This window comes from Gopherus evgoodei, chromosome 7, assembly GCF_007399415.2.
Source record: "Gopherus evgoodei ecotype Sinaloan lineage chromosome 7, rGopEvg1_v1.p, whole genome shotgun sequence".
Lineage (NCBI taxonomy): Eukaryota > Metazoa > Chordata > Testudines > Testudinidae > Gopherus > Gopherus evgoodei.
The window spans coordinates 33,352,224-33,372,003 of record NC_044328.1 but is presented as its reverse complement, the minus strand read 5'-3'; the positions used below and the strand labels follow the sequence as shown (position 1 = coordinate 33,372,003).

At 39.0% G+C, this 19,780-nt stretch overlaps 1 protein-coding gene across 1 annotated transcript in view; it reads right to left on the bottom strand.

Annotated features, from left to right (window-relative positions):
* Positions 1-16,702, bottom strand: part of PLCE1 (phospholipase C epsilon 1) — a 340,613-nt gene extending 323,911 nt beyond the window's left edge. Inside the window, 1 exon segment of the mRNA XM_030568608.1 lies at positions 16,597-16,702. The gene's annotated coding sequence lies outside the window, so the exon portion shown is untranslated.
* Positions 16,703-19,780: the final 3,078 nt, after the last annotated feature.

Sequence of the window (19,780 nt, the reverse complement as noted above, 5' to 3'; positions counted from 1 at the left end):
TTTGTTGCAGAAGCTGGAATGTGCGTGAATGAGGCAGAAGACTATAGCAAGAAAAATGATGGTCTTATGGTTAAGGCAGCTGAATCCCATCCTGGAAAACTGGATTCTATCCTTAACCAGCATCACACAGGAACTCTGTGGTAGAGGCAAGTCACTTAAGCCAAACTTTTCACAGCTGGTCTGAGTGCCTGACTTGAGACCCTGGGGGTCTGATTTGCAGAAGTGCTGAGCGGTCACAGCTCCAACTTAAGTTAACAGGGGTTGTGCATTGAACACAAAGTGCTATAGAATGCTAAATACTCCGAAAATCAAGTTCTAGTCATCTCAAATTGGGCACCCTAATTAGTTGATACTTTTACCTCTCTCTCTCTATGCCTCTGCTCTTTATTTATAAAATGGGAAAAGCAGCATCTCCTTACCTCACAAGGGTATTGTGAAGATTAACTGATTAGAATCAGAGTGCTTCATGAACATTAAAGTGGTAAGTGCCATAGAAAAGCCCATGAGAAAATTAAGAATTCTGTCTTTAGCATAGAAGTTTATGTAGTAAATAAGTGATAGAGCCACACATTGAGTAATGAAGATGAAACAAAATATGGAATAGCTGCTCATGCAGTGGGCATCATCCACTGTGAGCAATGAATGAGACTGTACCATAATACATATGTGGAGGGCAGCAGAGCATGCAAAATTAAAATTGAACAGGCACCCTTCATTCTGAAATGCTAACTTCTAAGTGCTTGTCTTTATAATATTAATAATGTTAGTTTAATGTAAATGTGTGTAATTATTGAAAGAATGGTCATTTAAATGTAAAGATAACTCATCTATAAAATGACTCTTGCTACAGTTAATCAGATGTACCCTCAGGAATAGCTGGATATCCATGTACAATCCAGCTAGGAAGATGACCACAACTATTTCAGGTTTTTTCCAACCATTATATTGCCTATAGCTTTTTCTCTCTCATTCATTCTTATTATATATACACACAAAACTTTCCTTCCTTTATAAGGCAAAAATGACAAGCAGACTTCAGGAAGTTAGGATAGGCTCCAGAAAGATGGATCTGAGCCACACAGAACAAATTTACAATTAAGAAGTTACTCTTCTATTGTTCCAATCCATCCCTCTGAAATTAGTGGAATCTATACCACCTACAAAAAAAACTGACTCCATTGCAGTTTAACGTAAAACAAACAACAAAAGTAACCCACTGTGATGAGGAAGACAATTTTCTAAAAAAACCCAAAAAACTAAATTAAATGAAAAAAGGGTGAAGCAACACGATTAGGCATATAATGTCATTGAAAAGTTGCAAGAATAAAATTGAATTGTAAACTTAAATAGTGTTGGATAACGGTTAAAGAAACAAGAAGAAAATGTATCAACACAGTGCACAACGGGTATGAGGAATCTAAAGGGGGAAAAGTAATGAACACTACATAATAAGGAAGGAAAACCAAACTAATGAGGATGCTGAAACAACTACAATACTTACATTTTATTATTAAAAGAAGACTGAGGATAAGTATTAAAACCTTAAAGTTAACTCTTAGAAACTAGCAAGAGGATGAGAGAGGATTCATGACAGTTGATAAACAGGGTAGGGAAGTAACTTCTCAATCCAGGGAATCCCAGCCCAAACTCCCCTTGCCAGAAACCTTCATCCTTCGCTTATGATCCTGATGTGACTTGCAATATGCTCTTGACTGCAAAGCTAAGAGTAAGTGTTCATCATAAAATACAGAGTTGATGAATATACTTGACCATTCCTTTGTTTCCTCCTTACATCACATAATGCCATAAGTCTTCTTAACTAAAAGCAGTGAGCATTATCAGATGGTTAGAATGCAAGACTGGTAGTCAGGAGACCATTCCCATGGTGCTGCTGATTTAGTGGGCGACCTTAGATAAGTCAATTGGGTCCCAATTTCAAAGAAAATTTCATAGATGCCCAGTGCAGTATGCATGCATTTTGGCTCATTACTTTTAGAAGTGCCTTCTAATTCTCTGTCTCTCAGTTCTTGAGTGCCCAACTTAAGATACCTTAACCTCTCTGTACTTCAATTTTCTTCTCCAAATCTGGGAAGAATAAAACTTAACTATTTGTTAAGGCTCACAACATTAAGTAATTTGTTTGCTCAGACAAATGGTGCTGAACAATAGAAGTACAAATATTATGACAAAAAGAACTTAGTTTATTACATTATACCTGATTTAAACATTAATTGAAGAGTGTTATGTCAAAATAAAGAGTATTTAGAACTTTAAAACAGATGTAATGGCTAATGGAGTAGTAAAATCTATTATTTTGTCTTTCAACCCAGAGTCCTCCAAGTCCACATTATGATTATTACTATCGTAGCACCTAGGAGACCCAGTTGTAGACCAGGCTCCCATTGTGCTTGGCACTGTAGAAATACAGGGAAAAAAAAAGACAGATTGGCTCTTTGGGTCAGGAACTAAGTAAAAGACAAGAGACTATGGCTATATATAGATGAGGGAGTTGTCATAGTATCTTTCCCAATTCTGGACCTTAGCGTCCAAAATATGGGTACTAGCATGAATTCCCCTAAGCTTAATTACCAGCTTAGATCCTGTAATGCTGCCACCAATCGGGACTTAGAGTAGAGCGCCTGATAGACTCTGGTCTCCCCCAAAACCTTCCCTGGGGACCCCAAGACTCAAATTCCTTGAGTCTCACAACAAAGGGGAATAAACCATTTCCCTTCCCCCTCCTTTCTTCCTCCCAGCTCTTTCCCGCCCTGGGTACACTAGGAGATCACCGTGATTCAACTCCTTGAATCACCACACAGAGAGGAATGATACCTTCCCCCCTCCTCTTTTCCCTTCACCCAGAGGCAATCCAGATTCAAGCTCCGTGAATCTAAAATAAAGAGATTCCCCTTTCTCCCCTCCCTCCCTGTTAAGTACAGACTCAATTCCCTTGAGCCTCAACAAGGGGAAAAAATCAGACAGGTCTTAAAAGCAAAACTTTTAATAAAAAGAAAGAAAAAAGTAAAAGGTCTATCTCTGCAATTTAGATGGTAAAAAGTTACAGGGTCGGTCAGCTTAAGAAATTGGAGAAACAGCCTTCTCCAATAGAAATACAATTTAAAATACTTCCAGCCAAATACAATTGCAAATAAAGGAAAACAAATAAGAAGACTATACCGCCTTTCTACCTTTATACTTACAAAATTGGAATAGAAGATTAGAGAGCCGTAGGTATGTGTGGTCACTCTCAGAGCCCAGAGAGAACAAAGCAAAACCCCAAAAAACAAAGGCTTCCCTCCACCGAGATTTGAAAGTATCTTGTCTCCTGATTGGTCCTCTGGTCAGGTGTTGCAGGTCACCGTTTGTTAACCCTTTACAGGTGAAAGAGACATTAACCCTTAGCTATCTGTTTATGACAGGAGTACAAGGAAACATTGAGAACATATTGGTCAGCAGGATAGAATGTGGTCTCAGTACACTGGTAGCCTAACCATTGTTAGGTATGTGTAGGTGTCACAGCAAATAAGAGTTTTAGGGAGAGACTTGAAGGGTGATAATGAGTCATTCTGTGGATATTTACAGGGAGTTTCTCCCAAACAGGAGAGGAAGCATGAAGGTGCTTGTTTGAAAATGAGGAGGACAACTGACAATAACCTAAATGAGCTTTTTAAGGGTGTGTATGAATGACGGCTGGAGGGTAAGGAGTAGGATTGTGCAGATGTATAGAGCCTAAAGATGGAGGCAAAGATTTTATTAGATTTCATTTTCATTATAAGGTTCACCATAGATGGTCTCTGGAACATTTCAGTCTGTACCAACAACTGAAGGCTTTGACTTCCATTTTCCTGATGTATTCAGGATTTTTGGAGCCTGGTCAAAAGAAAGTCTCTGCACAGTCAATACTTCAAAATTCAAGTTTAATTAGTTTCCTTCAGCTTGGTTTTTAAATGAACTTGGACAAATGAACAAAACAAGGGACACTTGTTCAGGCAAAGCTTTTTTTTGTTTTTTTTAAATGGACTCAAAAAGAGAAAGTTTTTCCAGCTAGCATTATCCTTTTTCCCCTAAGGAGAATCTGGCCTGCAATATCAGTTAATACCACTCCCTCGAGTACCTCCTAATAGCGTGCTGGGGATCAATTAAAACATTATTCCTACATAGACTGTGGTCTTCCCTCTGGAAAACCAATTTTTTTCAGTCTGAATAAATTGGCTTAAAAGATAAAAAAAGGCACTACTGAGCTGAGAGACAAGGGATATTAAAACAGCTACTGATCTACCAACTACCAAAACTAGAAATTATGTACCTCATTCTGAAACTGAATCCATCCAGGAGTCTAATGCTATACAACCATTGGAAAGTTGGGAATTGCCCACCTCATTTCAGACTTGTTTTTAGTAGCTGCTGTCTTGAGAACTATCAGGATTACAATCAATGCAGAACATGAAACGCAAGTTCAGAATCCCAGTTCTTAAACGGTATATAGTGTTCATCTCTAACCAGGTTGGCAATACCCTGAAAACTCATCATATTGCCAGTCTCACAAAATTTTGTGTTTTCTCTTAAAGCTCCAGCTCCTGGAGTCATGTCATTGCTGAGAATTTCAACTTATTTTTTAAAATATGTTCATAGTTGTGGTAACCTATAAAGATTCAGGAACCTTAGGATAAAGACCCCAAAATTATTATTTTTCACCCCATCTAATGATGTTGGATGGCATATCAAGTGACTTTTGAACCCTAGAGGGCTAGTAACACTGTTTTCATTGTAAAAAAAATTGCCTGATGACATGTTAGAACTGACGTTAAGAGGGGAAGTCATACATTAATCAAGACAAATTGCTGCCGAATCCACAGGACCAGGGATCTCCCGCAGCCAAGTCACCAGGAAGACAGCCTGACTGGCGCCCTTGTAGGGACCAGAAAGCCACCCCCTGCGGCTTGCTACCTTAGGCATGCGCTTGGAGTGCTGGTGCCTGGAGCTGCTGCTGCACACACTCCAAAATAAAATGTGGAACTAACATGACATTTCCAGCCATCATATTGTTCACTCTGCTTGTGTGCCGTACTTCTTCCCCCACTCTCTCTCTCTGTCTTGTCTATTTATTTTAGACAATATTGTCTCACTGCTTCCTTGTACTCCCCCCATTTGTTGTCTCTAGCCTTATACATCGACTGTGAGCTCTTTGGGGCAAAGACTGTCTTTTTGTTCTAGGTTTGTATAACGTCAAGCACAACAGGGCCCTGGTCCATGACTGGGGCTCTTAGGTACCATGATGAGGGAAATTGTTTAAATTATGCAAAAAAAATATTTTTCACAATCATTTTTAAATGTTAAATTTTTCCCACAGAAAAGTACAAAAAGCTATTTGCATCCCACACTGTTGTGGACATCTAAGCAGTCCCTGATTCCACATCCAAGAAGACTCACAAGAGCCTACTGAAGTAGTGTAAACAGATTTTATCTTTTCCTTAACCCAATATTTTCCTCTAAATTCCTTGGGCTACTATAGTTCCTTTTGAGCACAGAAAAAGGAAGCCCTTAAGAGAGCAGCAACTTGAGTCTCTAAGGGCCTTCCAGTTTTGCCAGGAAAGGGAACCACAGAGGGGAAAGTACTATTTTTTAAATGTACATAGTTTAAATTTTTAAATATTTGTGATTTAATTTTTTTAAAAACTTTATTTTTAAAGTGCCTCTAAAGTCCAATAGAACTGCCACTGCTAGAAAAATGTCAGTGCAAATAATTTCAGGACCCATAAAAATGTTCACTCTCTGAAAAAACAACAAAAAACTTTAAAAAAATAAATACACTTAACCACAAATAAGCAACAGCAAATTTAATCTAAGTAACCAAATATTTTACATTCATTAACTAACAAATACCCAAGCTAGAGTCACTATGTGGCAAAACTGATTTTAGATGTTAATAGCATTCTGCCATGAAATCTGTACATACTTTACTCTCAGATGGTGTAAGTAAAGTTGTGGGCTGTCAAGGCTGATTCCCCATTCTGGCACTTCCGAGTGCAGAAGGTGGGGGCCCGCAAGGATTCCAAAAAATAATACTGGCCACTCCAGGCTTGTATTAAACTCCCAAGCTTACAACTTCTCTCTGACCTGGGATGGGCAGATGCTACCACCACCCAAGTGCAAAAAAAAACCCTTTGGGCCCAGGAAGGCACACTTGTGAATTCCTCCCTGGGGTGTACCCTCAAGCCTTTTCATCTCTCCCCCTTCCCCTTGTGGAAGAGCTGAGAAAGAAAACAAAGGAAAACAACGGTTGCCAACAGCTAATTAAACAACATATGCACAACCTCTTTGGACACAAAAACAACCCAAAAAAAACCAAATTCTGTTCTTTAAAAAAGGTAAATTTTATTAAAAACAAAAAGAAAGAAAATATATCTGGAATTTAGGCTACTGCTAGATTTAAAAAAAGCAAATATAATGATTAGGCCTCAGGAATGGTTTTCCTGAGGTCCAGCTTAATGGTTATAAGCAAAACAAAAAGCATTTGGAGGTTAGTACAGAGAAGTCCACATGCCATACAAAAATAAAAGAGATAAACCTAATTGCATCTTTCTAGACATTTCCTGATCTACTTACATATCTGGGGTTTTAAATAAGTAGTTTCTAGGTATGATCTGATGATTTTTCATACCTGACAAAGCTTTTTACAGCATAGTTCCAGCTCTGTCCCTGCTCTCCAAGAGAACAACCACAGATAGACAAAAGGGGAGTCTTGTTTCAATTTTAAAGAGTTCTAACCTTTCCATTAGCTCTTTTGGCCAGGTTCCCACTCAATTCCCTTTACCTATGTATGCAGTCAGACTTTTTAACCCTTTACAGGTAAGGCAAGTAGAGAACAGCTAGGAAGACGGATTTTTTAGCTGGCTGGCTGGTTGTCCATAAAAAGGAGTCCCCTCCCCCTTCATTTGTCACATGGGCTGACAGTATTAAATAATACATCTTGGGGTTCATCCATGTTCCCATACGTCTTAAACTCCAGGTCCTAATGTCTATCAAATTCTGATGGCAAAGCACCAAAGGAGGGATGGTTTGGACAAAAAGGGGCATTCTCATTTAAAAATCAGTTAAATCTGTCTCAGATAACAAGGTATCAAACTCTTTAATGGAATCCTCTCTGAAATCTGTTCTGATGTAGAACCAAGAGCCAGCTGGATGGAAAGCAGAGTTTTTATATGCACCATGTCTCTGCTACTGTGAAAAAATATTACACTACAAACATCACCACCCAATGTTATAGTACTGGGATAATGTCAATACAATTTGCAGCAGATATAGAAAATGTCTATTTAGACAGTTTGACAGCTATAATTCACCCTGTCTTTAATGCTATTTAAAAGACAAGTTTATACATTTACTTCAGATCAATATTGTGAAATAGCAAAATTTAGGTAGCCCCCCAGCATGAATGAATTAATATAGTACATATGGAAACTAATGTTTTTTAAAGCGTGCAATGAGTAAAAGAGATACATCTTTCCGTTAACTATTTAGTAATACAATCTGTAATAGAGCATCTCATCCAAATTATTTAAGTAAAATGTGGGACGATGTTTTTGTAACATAGCCGGCATGGCAATGAATTGCTCTAATGTTTAAAGTGGGGAGATGCAGGGTCTGTTGTAGTGGGGGTCAGGGATGTGGACATAGGATGGGTTTTGGCAACTAGGGAAGATAGAACAGACTTTTGCTCATTCTTCCTTCATCTCCTCAGCAAAGTCACCCCTTCCCTCTCCTGCCCAAACCCCCTATAGATTTCATTTTATGCTGGGGAAGGGCTAGCTTGAGGATTGTGAAGAGGCCTTACGGGGGGAAGGGCAAGGTGTTAGTATGTGATGTGCTGGTGGATAAGTAGTCTTTGGTTTCTATGCCCTCGTCCAGACTAACCCGCGGCATCGGCGGGTTAAAATCGATAGCTCGGGGATCGATATATCGCGTCTAGTCTGGACGCGATGTATCGATCCCCGAGCGCGCTTACATCGATTCCGGAACTCCATCAATCCAGACGGAGTTCCGGAATCGACACGGAGAGCCGCGGACATCGATGCCGCGCCGTCCAGACTGGTGAGTACCTCGATTTTAGAAATTCGACTTCAGCTACGTTATTCCCGTAGCTGAAGTTGCGTATCTAAAATCGATTTTAATACCTAGTCTGGACGTGGCCTATGTTTTCAGCCAGCCTTCTGCTGATTTCACCAGCTCAGCTGATAGGCAGCTTCTTCAGGTGGCTCACTGGTCTGCAGGGATTCAAAAATTAGAACAAAAGACTTTTTGGGGTACTGATAGGGACATTGAAACAGGCCCTGAAAACAGAGCCATTACTGGTGTTCAAGATCATTCATTCAGTCACCATACACAGTAATGAAAGTACAATCACACAACTGATTTTCTGTTGTAGCAGGCAATATGTGCCACAAAATACTACAACATCAGTTGCTCTTTTTTTAGAATCTAACCTCTATGTAACAAACAGGATTTGACATTATGGGCAGAAGAGGGAAACTGGGAAAAGTCCAAAGCAAAAACACAAGAGAGGAATTAGATACTGAACTAGTTATTGGTTGCATAATGACCTTGTTTTTGAGCAATGTATATTATCATATCCCTCCTACAGCTAGATCTGCATAGTGCAAATAGATGACTGTGAAAGGAAAGAACTGGACAAAATGTTTTGCCACCTAGTACATACAGAAATGCATACAAGTTTTGGAACTCTGCCAAATGTTCTGCCAGACAAAAGAGCTATACCCAACACTACAATTAATTTTATGAGCTTTATTTCCAAATATTAGAAATTATATTTTGTAAGACACCCATGTGGTATGATGAAGTCTCACTTACTAACACATGATTAACTGCCTTTTAAAAACTATTAAGAAAACGAGATGTACATGACTGATTGTATAGTGTGAGGCTGTATAGCAATAATAAAGAAGGAACAAGATACTTAAGTCTGAGCTGTATAACTTGAAATATATATTGTTCAGTGACAGACACTAATATGGTGACAGGTGCTTTATAAATGTATACAACAAAAAAGGCCCATAAGCCTACCTTGTATATTTAAATGATACATGCTAATTAGAGTGAAAAATGTCTTTTAAAAGCCATAGCCCTGAGATACTGGTTTTATTATACAAGTGAGACCATAGATCCCAGAAAGAGATCAAGTTTCTCTAGATCTAGGCTGTATGTGTACTGAATGGCCAATAAGATTTAAGTAGAATTTTTTGTTTAGACATCACCTAATTATTGCAGAGTACACTATTACATGAAACTAGAACTGAAACAGATCTCCAAATCAAAACCTATTACAATACCTACATTTTGAGAGGTCATTAAATCTAAAACAATCCTGGTATAAGCATCTACCTGAAACCTGGCCTGAGAGTACAACCACCACCATGGAAATTGAGAGATTTCCCACTCATGTTATGGATTGTGTGTATCCAAAACTTTTCCCTTAATATGTGATTAGTTGGCCTCATTGTATGTACATTTTAATAAAAATTATACACAATAGTTTCTAAAGCTCCTATTTTCACCTCCTCTTCCAGCTGCTTCATGTGAAGGGAAGCAAGACTACAGACACTGTTATGACATGACCACATACAGAGGGAAGGTAGCTACGCAGGGTACTCCCCCTTCTGCATATCCACTACAAAAGAACTGTGCAACCAACAGACTGCATTGGGGGCGGGGAGACGGACTTGGATGGAAGCTGCACTACACAGTAGATTCTGTCCCAGAACTCCGAAGGAGCCACATTAAGCAATATTTGCTCCAAGAATTATGGAAGAACCACTGGGGGGAAAAGGACTTCAAACAATCCTGTTTGCTCTTTAACCCTTTACTACCCAAGATGTCACAGAACCACCTTGGATAAGCAACCTGTGAACCTACTGGCCTGATCAAGCAATAGGCATGACTGGCAAGAGCCAGAGGGAAATGCAGAGGGATTCAGCTGGCCAATAATCTGCAGAATTGGAGTCTTGGATACATGCTTTCCCTGCTTTTATCGCTTACCTTACACCTGCACCTCTTTCAGTTCCATACACTAACAGAGATGAGATTACATGGACCTGCAACTTTTACAGGACCAGGAAATGTTTGTATTAGTTAGTTCCCACCCATATAATTTTGAGCAGAAGGGAGATATATAGACATACAGCAGCTGTCTAGTTTATTTGAAAATTCATCAGACATGAACCTTATTAGTAAAATGTATAAATATTAAACAGTTTTAGAAGTATAAATATTAAAATATCACTGTCCACTAAATGAAGCATCCTATCGAATACATTTATCTTAATATACTCACATGAATTAAACAATTCATTATCTTAATCTAGCTATAAATATATCTGAGAAAAAATGAGAAAATGAAAACTAGCAAAGGAAAGCAAAGAAGCAAAATATGCTCTTAAAGCATTTTAGTTTGGATATTAAAAACATGAAAATTTTCTTCCCTTCATTTTCATAAGCAGGCAGGATCCAAAACAAGCAGAACCAAGCCAGAGAAATTAAAAGGTGAGAGCTGACACCATGGAAGTTTCTCAACTGGAGCTCCACAAGCTTGTTCCTTCATGCGAATTTGGGAGCACTGTAGATGAAGTAGATCCACAGAGCAGTTACTCTACACAGCATGATTCCCTCACACCCCACTGATTTCCAAGTGGAAATTCAATCAGGTGTTAATGCTGCTTGAAACTACCCGCACTGTTTTGAGGGGAAATCGGCCAACTAAGTGGCTGATTTTAACCAATAACTGAGTTTTGTATTTGAAATAAAGGAATGCATTATAAAAATGTTAGAATAAAGATGTATTGTAGCACAAACCTCAGAAATACCAGAGTTCACTTCAGAGGCATTCTTGCTGTACACTGTAGCACAGATGGAGAAAAATATTGTGGGAGGAAAAGTCCCACATCAGAGCATTGTCTAAAACAGACAGCAAAATCCTACAACACTAGGCAAGGTCACATGCAACTGGAGAGTCATCTGTTTAACAAAACATACTATTATTAGACGCAAGTTATACAGCACTTGTGCATACTAACAGAATTAAAATATTATCCCAAAATAAATATTTAAAAATACCTTTCACATATACCTTTCATGTAACTTTACTTTGGTACACAAACATTTTCACCTTTCTGCTTAACCAGAAGTATTTAAATATGTTATTAAGAATTAACAGAAAGAAACACAAAGAAGTTAACTGGAAGTTTACATCAGAATACCTTTAAATATTTAAATACCATTTCAATATCTTTTTAAAGTATTTATTAAAAAACTTTACAGGTCAATGGAAAAATTAAGTGGCTCATTTTTACCTTTTTAAAAAAGATCTCCACTGCAATTTTCTTACCAAATTACTTAAGATTACTTTTCTGTGGATTGCAATATACAGCGAAAGACATTCCAGAGCCCAGAACCCATTTAGTCTAGTAAGGCGTGCCGCAAACTACTGTGAGTAAAATGTCACAGCTGAAACACTAGCCTTCAGAATGCCAATCTTCATGTAAGGCTCAATTCTGCATTTCACACACCCAAAACTTCCCTAGACTGAATAGGAGATTTGGATGCAGACAGATTTTCCTTGAGGTATATTCATATATGCCCTGAGGTTTGATGCCTAGTTCGCTTATGACCCAATGAATCACCACAACAGCTACGATCACCTGAGGCACCGTTGCTGATAGTTGGTAGGTGTGCAGTCTTGGGGACTTGGAAACTGGATGATTCTGGAGGAGAAAGTTTAGTTTTGAAGCTCAGCCCCGAGCAATCTGTTAGAGGTCACCTTTACAGGTTTTCAGAAACAAGTACAGGACACCTTTTAGGTTAAGTATTTGTTTGACTATGGTGGATTATTTATGACTGGTTACGATAGTTCAGGAAGGAATATTGGAGATGGTTTGATTTAGTATCTAGTTGCATTCAATTATGTCATTCACCCAAATACTAGAGCGTTAGAACATAATAGACCATTAACAGCCAGAGTCTGATCTCACACTGGTGTAAGTCCGAAGAAACGTCACTTACTTCAAGAGAGATCAGAATTCTGTCACTAAAGAAAAGAGATCCATATATAGGTAGTGCTAACACAATGACCCACTTCTACAACATGCAACTCTCAAAGTAAATAGGAATTTTGCTCAGAAATCAAGAGTGCAATATGATCCACGTTTGGCAGAAGCATGATTCTGGAAACCCCACCCACAGTCAGATCTCCACACAGGTCTGCCAAGACAAACAAAGCAGTATGCAATGTAAATCATACTGCTCTTATTTGTGTATTCAGTCACTTATGGCCTCAGGAACTCATGTACAAGAATGCTAATTTAAAGGGGATTAAAAACATAATTGAGGGCAGAATTTGACCACTGACAAACATGGCTCATGCTTTTGCATACTAATAGTTTTTATAATTAAAAAAACAATTGAAAGTGCAATCTCTTACAAATTAATTATATTTCATAGTTAAAGACTGTGGACCTAATTCCACATCCCTTATTCACACAACTAACAACAAATGATTGCAAGGGGACTAGTTATGAGGATAAGTTCTATTCATGTTGGAGTTGCATGATTAAACACTATGTTTAATTTATGGATTTTTTTTAAAAAGTATATAAAAATACAGCAAACATTATGATTAATTAGTTGTATTAGCATAGTGCCAAGGAGACCTATTCATTGCCCAGAACCTCATTGTGCTAGATGCTGTACAAAAGCAGAACAAAAAGACGGTTCCTGCCTGAAGAGCCTGGTTCCTGATAAGATTCTTTCAAAATGAACACCAACCAATATGGCAATACTTTTTCTACTGGAAGATTATTTCAAAGATCAATAGAAAGTAAATATTTTATTTTAATGATTAATGAGAAATGCTCAGCAAGAATTAGAATTTTAATGCAGTTATTCATAGATATATAGATTTTAAGACCAGAAGGGACCATTGTGACTTATGTACTGTGTTATGCAGGAAGTTAGACTCAGACTTCCCTGAATTAATTCCTGTATCAGGTCCAATATCTATGGCTGAACTACAACACATCTTTTAGAAACGTATCCAATCTTGATTTTAAAATTACTGGTGATAGTGACTCCACCACAACCCTTAGTAAACTATTCCAAAAGTTAATTTTCCACACTGTTAAAAAGATTGTGCCTTATTTCTAGTCTGTGTTTCCAAATGTTAAATCATTCTTGTAGCCCTTTTCTGAACCCCTTCCATGACTCTCAATGGATACATCTATTAGAAATACTTTATTTGACGATTTATTGTTTTTCTTATCCTTACTTTACTGATAGAGTTTTTTCTGTCTTTTCTCATGTATCAACAAAATTATGCAAAAATATAGAAAATATATTGGTTAAACTGTATTTAGTATGAAATTGTGCTTAATTTGACAAAAATACATTGCCCAACACATACCAAATAAAAGTGTACAGAGTTGAGGGTATCTGGCATTTTGTAGAATTGGGTTCAAAAAGGGGAGGGTTCTAAGAGCAAATCTAGCTACAAAGAAACCTGTCTCAACACACAGGAAAGTGAAAATGAACTCGTAATAATGTATTGGATCAATGTCTTAACATGGCAAAATATGAGAAGTTTCTTTTACTCAGATGACTAAGAGGAGAATGGAAGAATTTAGCAATCCCCTGTTAATTTCTATGCAAACTGGGCACGGTTTCTCATGACTTACGCAGTCCAGTTTGTTTCTCTCAACAGCTTTCTATTGGTGATCTACAATATAATCAGTTTCCTGTGATAAAGTTATTTGTAGTTTGATTTTGTTTGCTATTTTTTCCTCCCTTGTTTGTCTAGGTGTTGCTCATCTTGTCACTGTTTTCATCTAATTAGAAATATACATATACTGTTTGTAGTTAGTTCTATTTCTCATAGGATGATTCAAAAATAAAAAGGAAGGCTTCTGATTTAAGATAATTATTAGGTAAATATAAATTCTGGAATTTAAATTCTTTAATCATTCTCAGATGTTGAGAAAAAAAAAGTTTATAGTGGGGCAAAACCTCATCCCCACTTCTGAAATACTTATAAAATTTATGTTTTTATTCATTCAACAAAATCTTGATATAAACATAAAATACCAATTTTAATTCTATTCTCTCACAAATGTGCATTACAATTAGGGATAGGCAAACCGCACAGCAAAATAAGAACCAGTCTGAACATTTACCTGCTCCTTGAAACACAGCCAACCCTTTCATGAGTTTCTGTATCATTTCAGTTATCATCCTACTATCCTGCTGATTCTCAGGTATACTGTACACTCTGGGGAATTAGACTAGCAAATCTTGCACAGTTTGTCCCCAGTCCTGCAAACACTTAAATGGGACTAGTAAGGAATGCAAAGTTACTCACAGAGCTAAACTTTTTCAAACATATCAAAGGCAAGGCCAGAACCGGGGGAGGGGGATCTTTTTTTTTTTTTCTTCACTTTGCTGTTTTGATTGCCAGGTTTCATCTCAGAATGAACTTTTATAACATCTGAGAACACTTATTATTATAAACCACTGAAATGCTGGGGAGAGACCACTTCACCCCAGTAACCTAAAACTTTGTAGTTGATCAGATGCTGCACCTCACCTAGAATAATCCACTGAGATGTGATTAGCCAGAATGTTTAAAGCAATGAAATATGAAACTTATTACTGATATAAACCAGGCTATAAAGTGAGAAATTCAGGGGGAAGATAGTGAGGACTTTATGCCCGGTTGTAATTTATAACAAGTTTGTTACAATCCGCACCCAAAAAATACCCCCTCTCTGTATTTCCTCAAACCCTCTCCAGAGAAAGAGGATATTTTACAACTAAATATTGCAATGTGACTGCATACAAACTGCATGTTAGTGTGGATCATCATCTTCACAAGCCTAATGGAGAACTGATATATGGGGAGCAAAGGGAGTGACAAACTAGAGTGCAAGTGTAGCCAATGCAAGGATGTCAGACCTAATACAACCCCCCTGATGTCCATGAGGCTGCTGTAGTGCAGGTGTGGACTCATGGCCCCATATCTCAGTGACTGGGGGGGGAACTTTCTCACCACCCGAACCCCCAAAACAGCCTCTGGAAGTGATTCTGGGCAACCAGGAGACCCACCCACCCGAGCCCCACGAACGCAGGCAAGGAGCCTGTGGAAGCGCCTCACCCGCTGCCAGGGATAAGCAGGAGACGGCAACTTTCAGCGTCTCCCCAGCCTCTTCCTCCAGCTGCCGCAGCTGAGGCCGGGCGGCGGGTCACTGCAGCAGCCCCGAGGGCTCTCGCCCCGGCTGGCTGCGCAGGGCAGGCTCCGGGTCAGGGCAGCCTCCGAACTCAACGGCTCCGCTGAGCGGGCCGGCAGGAGGAGCGCGCGCTGACCGAGGGGGAGGTGGCCTGCGGGATCGTAACGCCCAGCTGGGCGGAAGGAGGCGCAGCGGGAGAACTGGGGGCTCGCTCAGCCCGGGGGCTGGGGAGGGGGGAAGAAGAGGAGGACTACGGCCGGCCAGCCCTCTCCCCCCCACTCAGCCACAGGCATCCTGAGGGGAGCGTGGTAGGGCCAGAGCAGGGAAGCACCTTGTGTTATTAGCACCAGGGCAAACAGCGCAGCGCTAGGTGCTGCTGCTGCCGCCTCCTCCTGCGCGCTCTGCCCCGGGAACTGGCGCTGCCCACTGTAGCGCGCAGGGGGGGGTTGCATTACACCGCCAGCACAGCCCAGAGGAGTCTCCTCACGGGCACACACAGTGCAGGGCAGCGCGTCACAACGCCAAAGGGTCCGCAGCCTCCCCCTCTAGCACACTGCAGGGCCAGGATGTCTGTGCCTCCACCAGCGGGCTCCTGTTCCTCCCCTCCCGCAAATCACACATGCTGCAGGGAAGAAGGTTTTTCTACCGACCCAACAGCACAAGAGGGGGGCGCCTGCATAACCAACAGGGCAAGATGGGGGCTGAGCCTTCCACACAGACCGGTCTCCCCGGTTATATGTACCGCTGTGAGGCGTTAGGTACATTGCCCTTCTTCCATCCAGGTTAAAATGCTTAAATGCAATATTAAATACATACCCACATCCGAAGAGTTTGCGCCATTGTGTGTAGTACGACCTGCCCTGAGCGAGAGTTTACATTGTTAGAAACACCTCTGCATTTATCTCCTCCCAGCTGTAACGCATTTGCTTTTTAAGCAATAGGACAGTATCCCGGTGCCTGTCATCGCTTTTAGAGCTGCAGCCTGCTCTGGAATTATGGTGCATCTTCAAAGGCTCAAGCTCAGAACTTCGGTGCTGAAATCAATTAAGATGTTGAGCTTAGAGTGTCAAGGACACTACAGCAAACTATTTGGGGCCTGGGATTTCCAAACTGCTAAATACATTCAGTTGTTATTTTTACATTTGATTTGGTTTGTAAAGCTCAAATAACGTCGGAGCTTGGAAGCAGGAAAGGACTTGGGTAAAGACCAAACTCAAAAGGAGAGAGTTACTTCCCCAAAAATTTCCTACACCACCTCTGTTGTGCATCTTCAGTCGATTTGTTTTCAGCCTTTCCTGTTAGTTTTGCTTACCTCTGGCAGGCAACTCGTTCTGTTTAAGTGGTCATACCCAGTGACTCAAGATCACTGGATAACAGAGCCTTCTCCAAATCTTTGTAGAGCAGAAACTGGTCCAGAGCCATTGTGTGTCTCACACGTTGTGAATGAAAGTTCAGTCTAGAGACTAATCTCTGTGAAAGAGTTGGCTTTTTTCCCCCGTTCGACTGTAGAGTCGAGTTGTGTCCCTGCTGCTGCCTCACTGCAATGGAATGTCTGAGCTAACTGTGCTTCCAAAGAGCTCAATACCGAGCAGAGCTGTGCTGCCCAGACCTTGTGGAGATTTTAATTCACTTCCAAGCCTTGCCAACAGTTGCACACAAGGTGCCTTTTTTACACCCTGCTCTCTGTCCAGCGAAAAATGCAGGCTATCTCAGTGAAAACAATGGCTCAATTCACGACTTTGTTCAGAAGTGCAGCACACAACCTCTGCACTGTGCACTGCTGCCAACCATTATCTGTGGGAAGAAAGACTTAGCTAAAGTCTGTGAAAGGGGGAAATACTGTACACTTTCCAAGTACTTTATGGAAAAATACAATTTAAATTAACTCAGCTGTGCATCTTTGCATGCAAGACTTTCTGGTCTTTGCCTGCAGAGTCCAACAAGGAGAAAAAGAGTCAATCTTTTTATAACTTAATTTTAAAAGTAGTATTCTAATTTTGAAAAAAGCAAAAGTTGGCTGTAGACAACATGCAATTTTATTTTGGGACTTTTCTATATAAAGAATACAAATTCTCATAACTGGTGGGTGGAGATGATGTCCCAGTGTTTGAGTTGTAAAACACTTAATTTACTTCAGTCCCTTCTAATATAAGGAATTCATACTGTTTTCCAAGGGAAAAGTATCTAACACTTGAGGATTAGGTATTTACTATTGTATATTAAACACTTACAATATATTTTCTGAAATAAAGTATCTCTTTATACCATGCTTAGAGGACAAGTATTATAAAATGGTGACAAGTATCAGAGGGGTAACCCTGTTAGTCTGGATCTGTAAAAAGCAACAGAGTCCTATGGCACCTTATAGACTAAAAGATGTATTGGAGCATAAGCTTTCATGGGTGAATAGCCACTTCGTCAGATATGCTCCAATATTTCTGTTAGTCTATAAGGTTCCACAGGAATCTTTGTTGCTTTTTATAAATTGGCGACACTATGATAGTGTGGGCACCTATACTGAGTGTAGCATAGTTGTGAATCAAAGTGTAATGAGTCTACTATGAGATGTGTTACAACAGACTTTTAAAACCAGTAAACATAGCTGTCTAGTGAAGTAAAACCTAGGAAAGACATATATTTTCTGAAAGCATAGGGTTGTTTTTTTTACTACTACTGTAGCTAGATATTTGTAATATTCACTTAACATTACATGGCTTTACTAGCTACTTATTTTAAGCTTGGTTCTTTCAACAAGCTTAAACTGCAGGGTTATTAGAGTAAAGAATGAAAAGTGCAAGCCACAACAGATCACCTCAGCCTTCCTAATATGATTATACTGTTATGTTTAGTTTAATCTGAATTATGTTTTAGTTAAAATTAAAACAGTTACACCAATTCAAAATACTTTATATTAATAATTCTCTTCTGAAATGTACCATATATTGGGTGAAATCCTTATGGCCTTCAGTGTGGTTTGGATTTCACCCATAGTATATGGCATTAATAGTAATAGCCCTTTTTTGCCATGGGTGAAATTTTGTTGGTTCTTTCACCTTAGCCAATTCACATTTTGAATTGAAAATGTTTGTATTGTGTTTCGGCACTATTTATGTTTTATTTGTACACAAGTATATTTAATTTACAAATATTGTAACAGTGTATATATAAATATAAATTTAATAAATAAAATAGTGAGATTTAAATTTTTAAAGCTCCAAATTTCAGTACAAGAGGATTAGAAATTGTTTAGTAAAAATCATGCAGTGGGAGTACAAATACAAGCAATAGCAGCCTCTTTAAAGAACTTTTCATAGAGCCTCTCTGCTTTTTCAATTGTTTCAATAAATACAGGAAACTTATATCAAATTATTCCAGTGGAAAATGTATCTGCCATTTTCCTTCACAATATATTAGCACTTGATTTTTATTAACTTGGCGAGAGTATATGTTTATTGTACTGAAGAGTAATAAAAGGTTGTAACCTTCATAAAATGAAAAAATTGGGAAAATCATCTAATCCTTGATTCAGCAAGGTACTTACACATGTGCCTTCGTTAAGCACATGAGAAGTCAATAGGACTACTCACACGCTTCAAAGGTAAGCATTCTTAAGTACCTTACTGAATTGGGGAACTAATCTCTCTGTAACCGCATTCCTCATCTGTAAATGTGGGATAACACTTCTGTTTCACAGGGGTACTGTGAGGATAAATTCATTAATATTTGAGATTCTCAGATACTATGACCATAGAAATACCTAAATAGATAGAAAATTGCAAACATTGTGAAACGTCCATGTCTGATACCATGGTGATAGGCACATTAGAAATACTAGATTGATTAGATGGGACACATGCTCCAATTTTTTAGCATCTTGATTATTTCTTTCCATGGAGTTGCAGAACTATTGCATTAAGACTCCTTCCTCCAAGCTATTTTTATGTGCTTGTTAGTCCAGAAAAGTGTTGCAGACTAAAATAAAATTTTAATATAAGGAATAGCATATATAGGTATATCTATAAAATTAGTTTTCATGTAACCCCATGGTTAATTATGTATTCCACATGATTTTCCTGGTTAAAAAACTGCATGGAAGTCGTTGGCAGATCAAGAAAGACAAGCCTTACTGGTTCACGTAAGCCACCTGTAGTAACTTAGGAAATGAAGAGAAGTATATATGACCTTCTGATCTGCCTGCAACAGCTTGTGAAGATTTATCCAGGAAAAACATTCTGCATAAATATAACCACCAGGGCTTTGGTGGCAAGTTCTAAAGCTGCCAATTAGAGGATAATTCATTCAGATGATCTCTTTGCCCTCCACATTGCATCACTTGGTTTTTCAGGACAGTTCACTTTTCGCTGCATAGTCCACTGGCATTACTGCATTGTATAACAAGAGTAATTCCTCTGAACAACTGACATTTAGGAAGTCTGGCTTCATATTTAGCTCCTTATCAATGGGGCTACAAAAAAGGTTTTGCTGAACTAAGTTTT